Source organism: Chiloscyllium punctatum, chromosome 25 (assembly GCF_047496795.1).
Source record: "Chiloscyllium punctatum isolate Juve2018m chromosome 25, sChiPun1.3, whole genome shotgun sequence".
Classification (NCBI taxonomy): Eukaryota; Metazoa; Chordata; class Chondrichthyes; order Orectolobiformes; family Hemiscylliidae; genus Chiloscyllium; species Chiloscyllium punctatum.
This window is the reverse complement of record NC_092763.1, coordinates 88,162,400-88,174,302: the sequence shown is the minus strand read 5'-3', so window position 1 is coordinate 88,174,302 and position 11,903 is coordinate 88,162,400.

Here is an 11,903-nt window from a genome sequence, read left to right as displayed (position 1 = left end):
GGATAGTGATGAAGGATGTAGGTTGCAGAGAGACATAGATAGGATGCAGAGCTGGGCTGAGAGGTGGCAAATAGAGTTTAATGTGGACAAGTGTGAGGTGATATACTTTGGACGGAGTAATCGGAATGCAAAGTACTGGGCTAATGGTAAGATTCTTGGGAGTGCAGATGAGCAGAGAGATCTCGGTGTCCATGTACACAGATCCCTGAAAGTTGCCACCCAGATTGACAGAGTTGTTAAGGCATAGAGTGTTTTGGCCTTTATTAATAGAGGGATTGAGTTCTGGAACCATGAGGTTATGCTGCAGCTGTACAAAGTTCTGGTACGGCCACACTTGGAGTACTGTGTACAGTTCTGGTCACCACATTCTAAGAAGGACGTGGAAGCTTTGGAAAAGGTGCAGAGATTTACTAGGATGTTGCCTGGTATGGAAGGAATGTTTTACGAGGAAAGGCTGAGGGCCTTGAGGCTGTTCTCGTTAGAGAAGGTGGTTGAGAGGTGACTTAATAGAGACATACAAGATAATCAGAGTGTTAGATATGGTGGACAGGGAGGGCCTTTTTCCAAGTATGGGGGCAGCAAACACGAGGGGACACAACTATAAAGTGAGGGGGGATAGGTATAAGACAGATGTCAGAGTTAGTTTCTTTAATCAGAGAGTAGTAAGGGTATGGAATGCTTTGCCTGCAACGGTAGTAGATTCGCCAAGTTTAAGTGCATTTAAGTCGTCATTGGACAGGCAAATGGACGTACATGGAATAGTGTAGGTGGGATGGGCTTCAGATTAGTATGAAAGGGTGAGCAACATTGAGGGCCGAAGGGCCTGTACTGCGCTATAATGTTCTATGTTCTAGCTAGGTGGATAAAGAACTGGTTGAGCAATAGGAGACAGTAGTAGTTGAAGGGAGTTTCTCAAAATGGAGAAAGATGACCAGTGCTGGGGCCACTGTTGTTTGTGATATACACAAATGATCTGGAAGAGGGCACTGTTGGTATGATCAGCAAATTTGCAGATGACACAAAGATTGGTGGAGTTGCAGAAAGCATAGGGGACTGTCAAAGAATACAGGAGAATATAGACAGACTGGAGAGTTGGGGGGCGGGGGGGGAAGATGTGGCAGATGGAGTTCAATCCAGACAAATGTGAGGTGATGCATTTTGGGAAGTCTAATGCTAGAGTGAATTACACAATGAATGGAAGAGCCTTGGGAAATGTTGATGAGCAGAGAGATCTGGGACTTCAGGTCCATTGCATCCTGAAGGTTGCTGCACAGGTGGATAGAGTGGTCAAGAAGGCATATGGTATGCTTGCCTTCATCGGACAGGGCATTGAGTATAAGAGCTGGCAGGTCATGTTAAAATTGTACAAGACATTAGTTCAGCTGCATTTAAAATACTGTGTACAGTTCTGATCGCCACATTACCAAAGGGATGTGGACGCTTTGGAGAGGGTGCAGAGAAGGTTCACGAGGATGTTACCTGGTATGGAAGATTCTAGCTATGAGGAGAGGTTCAGTAGGTTAGAATTGTTTTCATTAGAAAAACGGAGATTGGGGTGGACCTGATTGAGATGTACTAAATCATGAAGGGTATGGACAAGGTAGATAGAGATAAGCTTTTTCCCAGGGTGAAGGATTCAATAACGAGTGGTAGTGGGGAGGTAGCTGGAAATGCGATAGATCGATGAAGGTGGGGGTGAAGGTGCTATGTTGGAGAGGGCATGTGGGAAGGAAGATGGACAGTTCAAGAGTGTGGTGCTGAGTTGGAAGGTTGGATCTGGGATAAGGTGGGGGGAGAGGAAATTAGAAAATTTGTGAATTCAACACGGATTCTGTGTGGTTGGAGGGTCCCAAGGCGGTAAATGAGGCGTCCTCCCTCCAGGCTTCAGGTGGTTAGGGTTTGGTAACGGAGGCAGCCCAAGACTTGGCGAAGTGGTGGGGGGGGGGGGGGGGGGGGGAAGTTATTTAGTGTGTGCCCCAGAGATGTTCTCTGAAATGTTCCACAAGTTGGCATCCTGTCTCTCCAATGCAGAGGAGACCACGTCAGAAGCTAAGGACACAGTAGGTGATGTATGTGGAAGTACAGAAAAATCTCTGTCGGATGTGGAAGAATGCTTTGGGGCCTTGGACGGGGGAGGTATGGATGCAGATCTTGTACTTCTTACGGTGGCAGGGGAAGGTGCCGGGAGTGGAGAGTGTGTTGGTGGGGGGGGGGGGGGGGGGGGGGGGGGGAGAGGCGTGGACATAACAAGAGAATCGGTGACCTAACAAGGGAGTCACAGAGGGAATGGTTTCTCTGGAACACATTAGGGTGGGGAGGTAAATATATCCCTGGTGTTGGGGTCTGTTTGTTGGTGGTGGAAGTGGTGGAGGGTGATGCAATGTATCCGGAAGTTGATGGGGTGGAAGGTGAGGACCAGGGGGTTCTGTCCTTGTTGCAATTGGAGGGGTGGGGTTCAAGAGCAGAGGTATGGGAAGTGGAGGAGATCAGCTGGAGGCATCACTGACCATGTGGGAAGGGAAATTGCGGTCTTTGAAGGAGGCCATCTAGCAAGTTCTACAGTGGAATTGATTTGGAGATGGCTGGTGGACTGGGGTGTACAATTGTAAGACTTTTGTGATAAATTCTGTGTCTTACAATTGGGTCCTCCACAACCATATGATGAAGGAACGGCGCTCCGAAAGCTAGTGCTTCCAATTAAACCTGTTGGGCTTTAACCTGGTGTTGTGTGATTTTTAACTTTATAGTGGAATTGTTCCGTCTGGGAGCAGATATAGTGGTGGCAGATGAATTGGGAACAAGGGGTAGCATTTTTACAGAAGGAAGGGTGGGAGGAAGTGTACTCCAGGTAACTGTGGAAGTTGGTGGGTTTGTAGTAGATATTTGTGTTGAGTTGGTTGCCGGAAATGGAGATGGAACGGTCCAGGAAGGGGAGGGAGGTGTCCAAGATTGTCCAAGTAAACTTGAGGTCGGGGTGGAAGGTGTTAGTGAAGTTGATGAACTGTTCAACCTCCTCGAAGGAGCACAAGCGGTGCCAATACAGTCATCAATGTGGTGGAGGAAAAGGCGGGGAATGGTGTCAGTGTAGCCGCAGAAGATGGACTGTTCCATGTACCCGACAAAGAGGCAGAACAGCTGGGGCCCATGCAGGTGCCCACGGCTACCCATTTGGTCTGGAGGAAGTGGGAAGATTCAAAAGGAGAAATTGTTGAGGGTAAGGGCCAGTTCAGCCAATCGAATGAGAGTCTCAGTGGAAGCTTACTGGCTGGATTGTTGAGAGGGGAAGGGCTTGGTGGCCTTCGTCAGGACGGATGGATGCGTACAGGGACTGGATGTCCATGGTGAAGAGGAGGCATTGCAGGCCGGCGAAATGGAAGTCTTGGAGGTGGTGGAGGGCATGAGTGGTGTCCTGAACACAGGTGGGGACCAAGGGGGATAGGACGGTGTCAAGGTATGTAGAGATAAGTTCGGTAGGACAGGAGCAGGCTGAGACGATAGGTCAACTGGGGTAATCAGGTTTGTGAATTTTGGGTAGGAGAAAGAACTGGGCGGTGCGGGGTTCCTGGACTGAGGTTAGAGGCTGTGGATGGGAGATCCCCAGAGGTGATGAGGTTGTGGATGGTCTGGGAAATGATGGTTTGGTGATGGGAGGTGAGGTCATGGTCGAGGGACAGCAGGAGGAGGTGCCTGCAAGTAGAGGGGCGGCACAGTGGTTAGCACCAGGGACTCGGGTTCAATTCCAACCTCGGGCGACTGTCTGGAGTTTGCACATTCTCCCCGTGTCTGCGTGGGTTTCCTCTGGGTGCTCCGGTTTCCTCCCACAGTCCAAAGATGTGCAGGTTAGGTGAATTGATCATGCTAAATTGCCCATAGAGTTAGGTGCATTAGTTAGGGAGGTCGGTGTGGACTAGATGGGCTGAAGGACCTGTTTCCACACTGTCGGTAATCCAATCGAATCCAATCTAGAGACCTAGCTTCAGCTAGGTTGAGGTCTGTGCAATTGGAAATGAAAAGATAGAGGGCGGGTAACAGACCAGCAGAGGGTGTCCAGGTGAATGGGGTGTGTTGGAAGCAAGAGAAGGGGTCCTCAGAGAGTGGATGGAAGTCCTGACAGAAAAAGTAAGCAATGAGGTGGAAGAAGTGTTCGATGTTGCAACGTGTCAAATTTATTTATCCAGAAGCGCAGGGGGATGAAGATGAGGCCTCTACTGAGCTCGGACATTTTTCATTGGGAAAAAAAAAGGAAGAGAGGGGACCTAATTGAGGCGTACAAGATAATGAGAGGCATAGATAGAGTTGATAGCCAGAGACTTTTTCCCAGGGCAGAAATTGTTAACATGAGGGGTCATAGTTTTAAGCTGTTTGGCGGAAAGTATAGAGGGGATGTCAGAGGTGGGTTCTTTACGCAGAGAGTAGAGAGAGCATGGAATGCACTGCCAGCAGCAGTTGTGGAAGCAAGGTCATTGGGGATATTTAAGAGACTGCTGGACATGCATATGGTCACAGAAATGGACGGCACAACATCGTGGGCTGAAGGGCCTGTTCTGTGCTGTACTGTTCTATGTTCTATCCTCAATGAGGGGTGGTCCAGGGGGATAGGAAAAAATAGCATGGCTGGGAGCTAGGACCTGGGGTGGGGCTGGAGCTAGGAAACAAGACTGTCACACACCCTGTTCACTCAGAGCTAGCTTTGAAGAATCTAGAGCAGTGTCTAGGACTTCAAATCCCTCTCACAACTTGTCCTTTCACCTATCTTTGTGCTATCTGCAAGTTTGGCTATGGTTTATCCAAGTAATTAATAGACATTCTAAATGGTTGTGGTCAGAGCACTGATCCAGATAGATCACGGGTCACCAACCTGAAAAAGAACCCCTTATTCCAAATCACTTTTTGCCCATTTACCTAAACTATCAATATTTTCCCGTAAACTGTTTGTATCTTTCTCACAAGCTAAGTTTGCACCTATTTTTGTTTCATCTACAAATTTGGCTACAGTACATTCACTTCCTTCTCCCAAGTCCCAAATTCATCTACAAGTGGTCCATGTTCACTTTGACCTCTCTTTTCCTTTTTATATGTTTAAAGAAGCTGTTATTGTCAGATTGTATATTCCTTGCTAGATTGACCTCCTAGTTTATCTTCTGTGACTCTATTATAAGACCGTACGATATTAGAGCAAAACTTAGACCATTCAGCCCATCGAGTCTGCTCCACCATTCAATCATGGCTGTTAAGTTTCTCAACCCCATTCTCCCACTTTCTCCCTGTAACCCTTGATGCTCAAGAATCTGTCTATCTTAAACACGCTCAATGACCTGGCCTCTAGAGCCTTCTGTAGCAATGACTTCCATAGATTCACTCCTCTCTGGCTGAAGAAGTTTCTCCTTATCTCTGTTCTAAAAGGTTTGCCCTTTTCTCAAAAGGCCATGCTCTCAGATCCTATTCTCTCCTACAAATGGAAACATCTTCCTATCATCTACTCTGTCTAGGCCATTCAGTATTCTGTATGTTTCAAATAGATCCCCCCCACCCCCAAACCCATTCTTCTGAACTCCATGGGGTATAAATCCAGAGTCCTCAAATGTTCTTCATATGTTAAGCTTTTAATTCCTGGAACCATTCTCAGGAATCTCCTTTGAACACCCTTAACGGCTAGGACATCCTTCCTGAGATATGGGGCCCAAAATTGTACATAATATTCCAAATATGGTCTGACCAGTGCCTTATACAGCCTCAGAAGTACATCAGTGTTTTTATATTCAAGTCTTATCAAAATAAATACCATATTGCATTTGCCTTCCAAACTACTGACTCAACCTGCAAGCTTACCTTGAGAGAATCCTGATCTAGGACTTCCAAGTCTCTTTGCACTTCAGACTTCTGAATTTTCTCCCCATTGTGAAAATAGTCCATGTCTCTATTCTTCCTACCAAAGCGCATAGCCTTTTCCATGTTGTATTCCATCTGCCACCTCCTTGCCCGCTCTCCTAACCTCTCCAAATCCTTCTGCAGCCTCCCAACCTCCTCACTGCTATCTAATCTTTGTATCATCTGCAAACTTAGCCAGAATGTCCTCAGTTCTTTCATCTAGATCACTTATGTATGAAGTGTCCCAACACGGAGCCTTGCAGAACACCACTCGTCACCTGATGCCATCCTGAGAGGGATCCTTTTAGAACACAATACAGCGAACACATCCTTCGACCCTCAATGTTGCACCAACCTGTGCACTAATCTAAGCCCATCCCCCGACACTATTCCATCATCATCCATGTGCTTATTCAAGGATTGTTTAAAATCTCCCTAATATCCCCACTATCTGCTTTCTGCCAGACAACCAGGCTCCTACCCATGCTACCATCTTGCCTCTGACACTATGGCCCCTTCTCTTATTCAGGAGATTCCTATGAGGCCCCTTGTCAAAAGCCTTCTTGAAATCCAGGTAGAAAACATTGATCTTCTTGGTCTAACCTGCTCATTATTTCGTCAAAGAATTCCAGCAGGTTTTTCAGGCATGACCTTCCCTTGATGAAACCATGCTGATTTTGCCCTATTAGGAGAAAGTAAGGACTGCAGATGCTGGAGATCAGAGTTGAAAAATGTGTTGCTGGAAAAGCACAGCAGGTCAGGCAGCATCAAAGGAGCAGGAGAATCGACGTTGCGGACATAAGCCCTTCTTCAGGAATGAGGAGGGTGTGCCAAGCACACTAAAAGGTAGGGAGAAGGGACTTGGGGGGAGGGGCGTTGGGAATGCGATAGGTGGAAGGAGGTCAAGGTGAGGGTGATAGGCCGGAGAGGGGTTGGGGGCGGAGAGGTCGGGAAGAAGATTGCAGGTCAAGAAGGCAGTGCTGAATCCAATGGTTGGGACTGAGAAAAGATGGGGGGAGGGGAAATGAGGAAGGTGGAGAAATCTGCATTCATCCCTTGTGGTTGAAGGGTTCCTAAGTGGAAGATGACACGCTCTTCCTCCAGGCATCGTGTTGCCATGGTCTGGCAATGGAGGCGGCCAAGGACCTGCAAGTCCTTGGTGGAGTGGGAGGGGAGTTGAAGTATTCAGCCATGGGGCAGTTGGGTTGGTTGGTGCGGGTGTCCCAGAGGTGTTCCCTGAAACGTTCCGCAAGTAGGCGGCCTGTCTCCCCAATGTAGAGGAGGCCACATCAGGTGCAGCGGATGCAATAAATGATGTGTGTGAAGGCGCAGATGAATTTGTGATGGATATGGAAGGATCCCTTGGGGCCTTGGAGGGAAGTGAGGGGGGAGGTGTGGGCGCAAGTTTTGCATTTCTTGCGGTTGCAGGGGAAGGTGTCAGGAGTGGAGGTTGGGTTGGTGGGGGGTGTGGACCTGGCGAGGGAGTCATGGAGGGAGTGGTCTTTCCAGAACATTGATAGAGATGGGGAGGGAAATATATCCTTGGTGGTGGAGTCTGTTTGGAGGTGGTGGAAATGATGAAGAATGATACTATGTATCTGGAGGTTGGTGGGATGGTAGTTGAGGACCAGTGGGGTTCTGTCCTGGTGGCGATTGGAGGTGCGGGGTTCAAGGGCGGAGGAGCGGGAAGTGGAGGAAATGCAGTGGATAGCATCGTCAACTACGTCAGAGTGGAAATTGCGGTCTTTGAAGAAAGCTTTGCCCTATTGCCAAGTATTCAGAAATTTCATCGTTCACAATGGATTCCAGGATCTTATCCACAAGTTAGGTTAATCGGTCTGTAATTTTCCCTCTTTTGCCTTACACCCTTTTTAAATAGTGTTGTCACATTAGCAATTTTCCAGTCCTCTGGGACCCTCCCCAAAGATCACCACCAATGCATCCACTATTTTTTCAGCTATCTCCCTTGGAACACTGGGGTGCAGTCCATCTGGTCCAGGTAATTTATCCACCTTCAGGCAATTCAAGTTTTTCTAACACCTTCTCATTGGTGATGACCACTGTACTCAGCTGTACTCCCTCATTCGCTTGAATTTACGGGATATTACTCATGTCTGCCAACATAAAGACTGACGCGAAGTAATTATTCAGAAATTATAGACCAGTAAACCTTACTTCAGTTGTAGGTAAAGTGTTGGAAAGGGTTATAAGAGATAAGATTTATAATAATAATAATCTAGAGAGGAATAAATTGATTAGGGATAGTGAACACTGCTTGGTAAAGGATAGGCCGTTCCTCACAAACTTTATTGAGTTCTTTGAGGTGACCAAACAGGTGGATAAGGTTAAAGCGGTTGATGTGGTGTATATGGATTTCAGTAAGGCATTTGATAAGGTTCCCCATGGTAGGCTATTGCATAAAATACAGAGACAGGATTGAGGGTGATTTAGCAGTTTAATTCAGAAACAGGCTAGCTGAATGAAGACAGATGGGAAATATTCATCCTGGAGTTCAGTTACTAGGGGGGTACTGCAAGGATCTGTTTTGGGTCCATTGCTGTTTGTCATTTATATAAATGACCTGGATGATGGCATAGAAGGATGGGTTAGTAAATGACACGAAGCTCGATACAGTTGTGGATAGTGACGAAGAACATTGTAACTTACAGAAACACATAGATAAGCTGCACAGCTGGGCGGGGGGCAAATGGAGTTTAATATGGAAAAGTTTGAGGTGATTCACTTTGGAAGGAGTAACAGGAATACAGAGTACTGGGCTAATGATAAGATTCATGGTAGTGTAGATGAGCAGAGACCTCTGAGTCTAGGTACATAGATCCTTGAAGGTTGCCACCCAGATTGATAGTTTGTTAAGGCAGCATACGGCATGTTGGCATTTATTGATAGAGAGATTGCATTTCAGAACCATGAGCTCATGCTGCAGCTGTACAAAACTCTGGTGCAGCCACATTTGGGAGTATTTCATATAGTTCCGGTCACCGCATTATAGGAAGGATGTGGTAGCTTTAGAAAGGATTCAGAGGAGGTTTACTAAGATGTTGCTTGGTATGGAGTGAAGGTCTTATGAGGAAAGGCTGAGGGACTGGAGGCTGTTTTTGTTAGAGAGAAGTTTGAGCAGCAACTTAATTGAGACATAAGATAATCAGAGGGTTAGAAAGGTTGGACAGTGAGAGCCTTTTTCCTCAGAAGGCGATGGCTAGAGGGGTGATAGATATAGGTCAGATGTCAGAGGTAGTTTCTTTACTCAGAGTCGTAGGGGCGCGGAACGCACTGCCTGCAACAGTAGTAGACTCATCAACTTTCAGGGCATTTAAATTGTCATTGGATATGCATATGGACGAGAATGGAATAGTGCAGGTTAGATGGACTTCAGATTGGTTCCACAGGTTAGCGCAACATCAAGAACCGAAGGGCCTTTACTGCGCTGTAGTGTTCTATGATCCCAGTCTTCGGGACTAACATTGAATTTTTCCTTTCAACTCTATACAGTTCTTAAATTCCTTGGTTAGCCATGGATGGTTTATCCCTTAGAATTACCTCCTTAGATGTCAGCCATTACTTGCTTACTGTCATGGTTGCTAATCCATCTTCCCAGTTCACTTAAGCTAACTGTATCCTCATTTCATTGTAATTCCCTTCACTTAAACACAGCTGTTTCCAACCCAAGTTTCACTCAAACTGAATATTAAGTTCTATCATGTTACGATCACTACTTCCTCAGGGATCTTTTACTGTAAGGTCATTTATTAAACCTGCCTCACTACCAGATCAACGACTACCTGCTCCCTGGTTGGGTGCATGACATATTGCTCTCAGTAACAATCCTGAATACACTCTGAATTTGTCTGAGCTACCCTTTCCAATTTGAGTAATCCAATAAACAAGATCACCCAAAATTATTGTTGTATTCATTTAACATGCTTCTCTTATTTGTAGCCTTTCCTACAGAGTTGCTACTGTTTGGGAGTCTATACACCACTCCGAGCTGTCTTTTTCCCTTGCCAGTTTATTCCTCCACCCAAACACACACTATCATCCGAGCCTAGTGTGTGACTCAACTATCCTCATTCATCTCTTATGTGGAGTGGTACTCCATCACCTTTTTCATTCTCTATTTTACCAAAAGGAGAAAGTAAGGACTGCAGATACTGGAGATCAGAGTTGAGTGTGTGGTGCTGGAAAAGCACTACAGGTCAGGCAGCATTTGAGGAGCAGGAGAATTCACATTTCAGGCACAAGCCCTTCATCAGGAATATCTTTCCAAAAGGTCAAATGTCCCTGAATGTTAAGTTCCCAGTTTTGATCTTGTAATCAAGTTTTCAAAATGGCTATGAGATCATATTCATTTACCTCAATTTCATCTACCATACTGCAAATGCTTTGTGCATTAAAATACAAAGCTTTTAAAATGTGCTCCATTATTGAATTTCTCTAACTTGTGGCTCCTTGGTGCAATATGACACTCATACATTCTGTCTTCCTTTTACTTTCTAGTAACAATCACCCCATCTCTAACCAGCAATCCCATCTTCTCCTTGAGCGTTGATTTTAAAATTTTCCATTCAACTTAACCCCCACCATCCCCCAATCCCAATAAATAGTTTCAAGCCCTATCTGCAATTCACCAGGACTCTGGTCCCAGACTGATTTAAGTGGAGCCATCCCATCAGACCAGCTCCATCCTTCCCTAGTAAGAGTGCCAATGTTGCATGAATTCAAATGCCTTTCTCCCACACATTTGCATGGGGTCAACAAGATTAAAGAGGACAATGAGGCTGGACCCTCTTCCAAAATTACCTTCTAAAGGCAAGCCAATTTTGAATCCATGCAGCCAAGTCACCGTGGATCTTATACATTTTAATCTTCTAGATGAACCTACCATAAGGGATCTTCTTGAAAGCCTTACTAAAATCTTTGTCGACAATATCCACTGCTCTACCTCCATCGATCACCTTTGTTGCCCCCTTGGAAAATTCAGTCAAGTTAGTAAGACACAACCTGCCCTGCACAAATTTGGTTTTACTTTTAAGTTTAGTCCATTTATAATTACTCAATCTTTTTCTACCTATATCATTGTATCTATATGGAGCACACCAACTGAATCTTTCCCTTCCCACTCCAAGTTTCTTCGCAACTCAGATAGAGGTTAATTGGACCTGGGCACAAGGCAGGCAGCACAGTCTATGGACTGTTGATGTTTGCCAGAGAGAACTGTGTCTACTCCTCTAACCATAATATCGCCACTTACAACTATATTTTTCCTGTCTCTCTCCAACCTCCTCCTCCCCCATCCCCCCCCCCCCAAGCTCTATAGATTGAAGTGTAGGAGTCTGCTATTTCTCAAAATGGCAACACAACTGGATAAGGAGGTCAAGACAACATGTCATAGAACATAGAATACACTTTAAAACAGGCCCTTCAGCCCTCAATATTGCACCGACCTGTGAACTAATCTAAGCCCACCCCCCTACACTATCCCATCATCCACATGCTGATCCAAATATTGTTTAAATCTCCCCAATGTGGCTGAGTTAACTACATTGGCAGGCAGGGCACTCCATGCCCTTACCACAAGAACCTGCCTCTGATATGTCTTCAATCTATCACCCCTCAATTTGTAGTTATGCCCCCTTGTATAAGCTGATGTCATCACCCTAAGAAAAATACTTTCACTGTCTACCCTAATGAATTCTATGATCATGTTGTATGTCTCCATCAAATCCCCTTTTCGCCTTCTCTTCAATGAGAAAAGACCCAAGTCTCTCAGCCTTTCCTCATAAGGCCTTCCTTTCAGACCAGGCAATATCTTCAACACATCTACCAATAAAACCTAACACACCGCATGCCTTCTTAACAGCACTTTCAACCTGGGTGGCAACTATGGACTCAAAGATCCCTCTGCACATCCACAATACCAAGAATCTTTCCATTGACCCAGTATTCTGCCTTCCTGTTACGCTTCCCAAAGTGAATCACCTCACATTTATCTGCATTGATTTCCTTTTGCCACACCT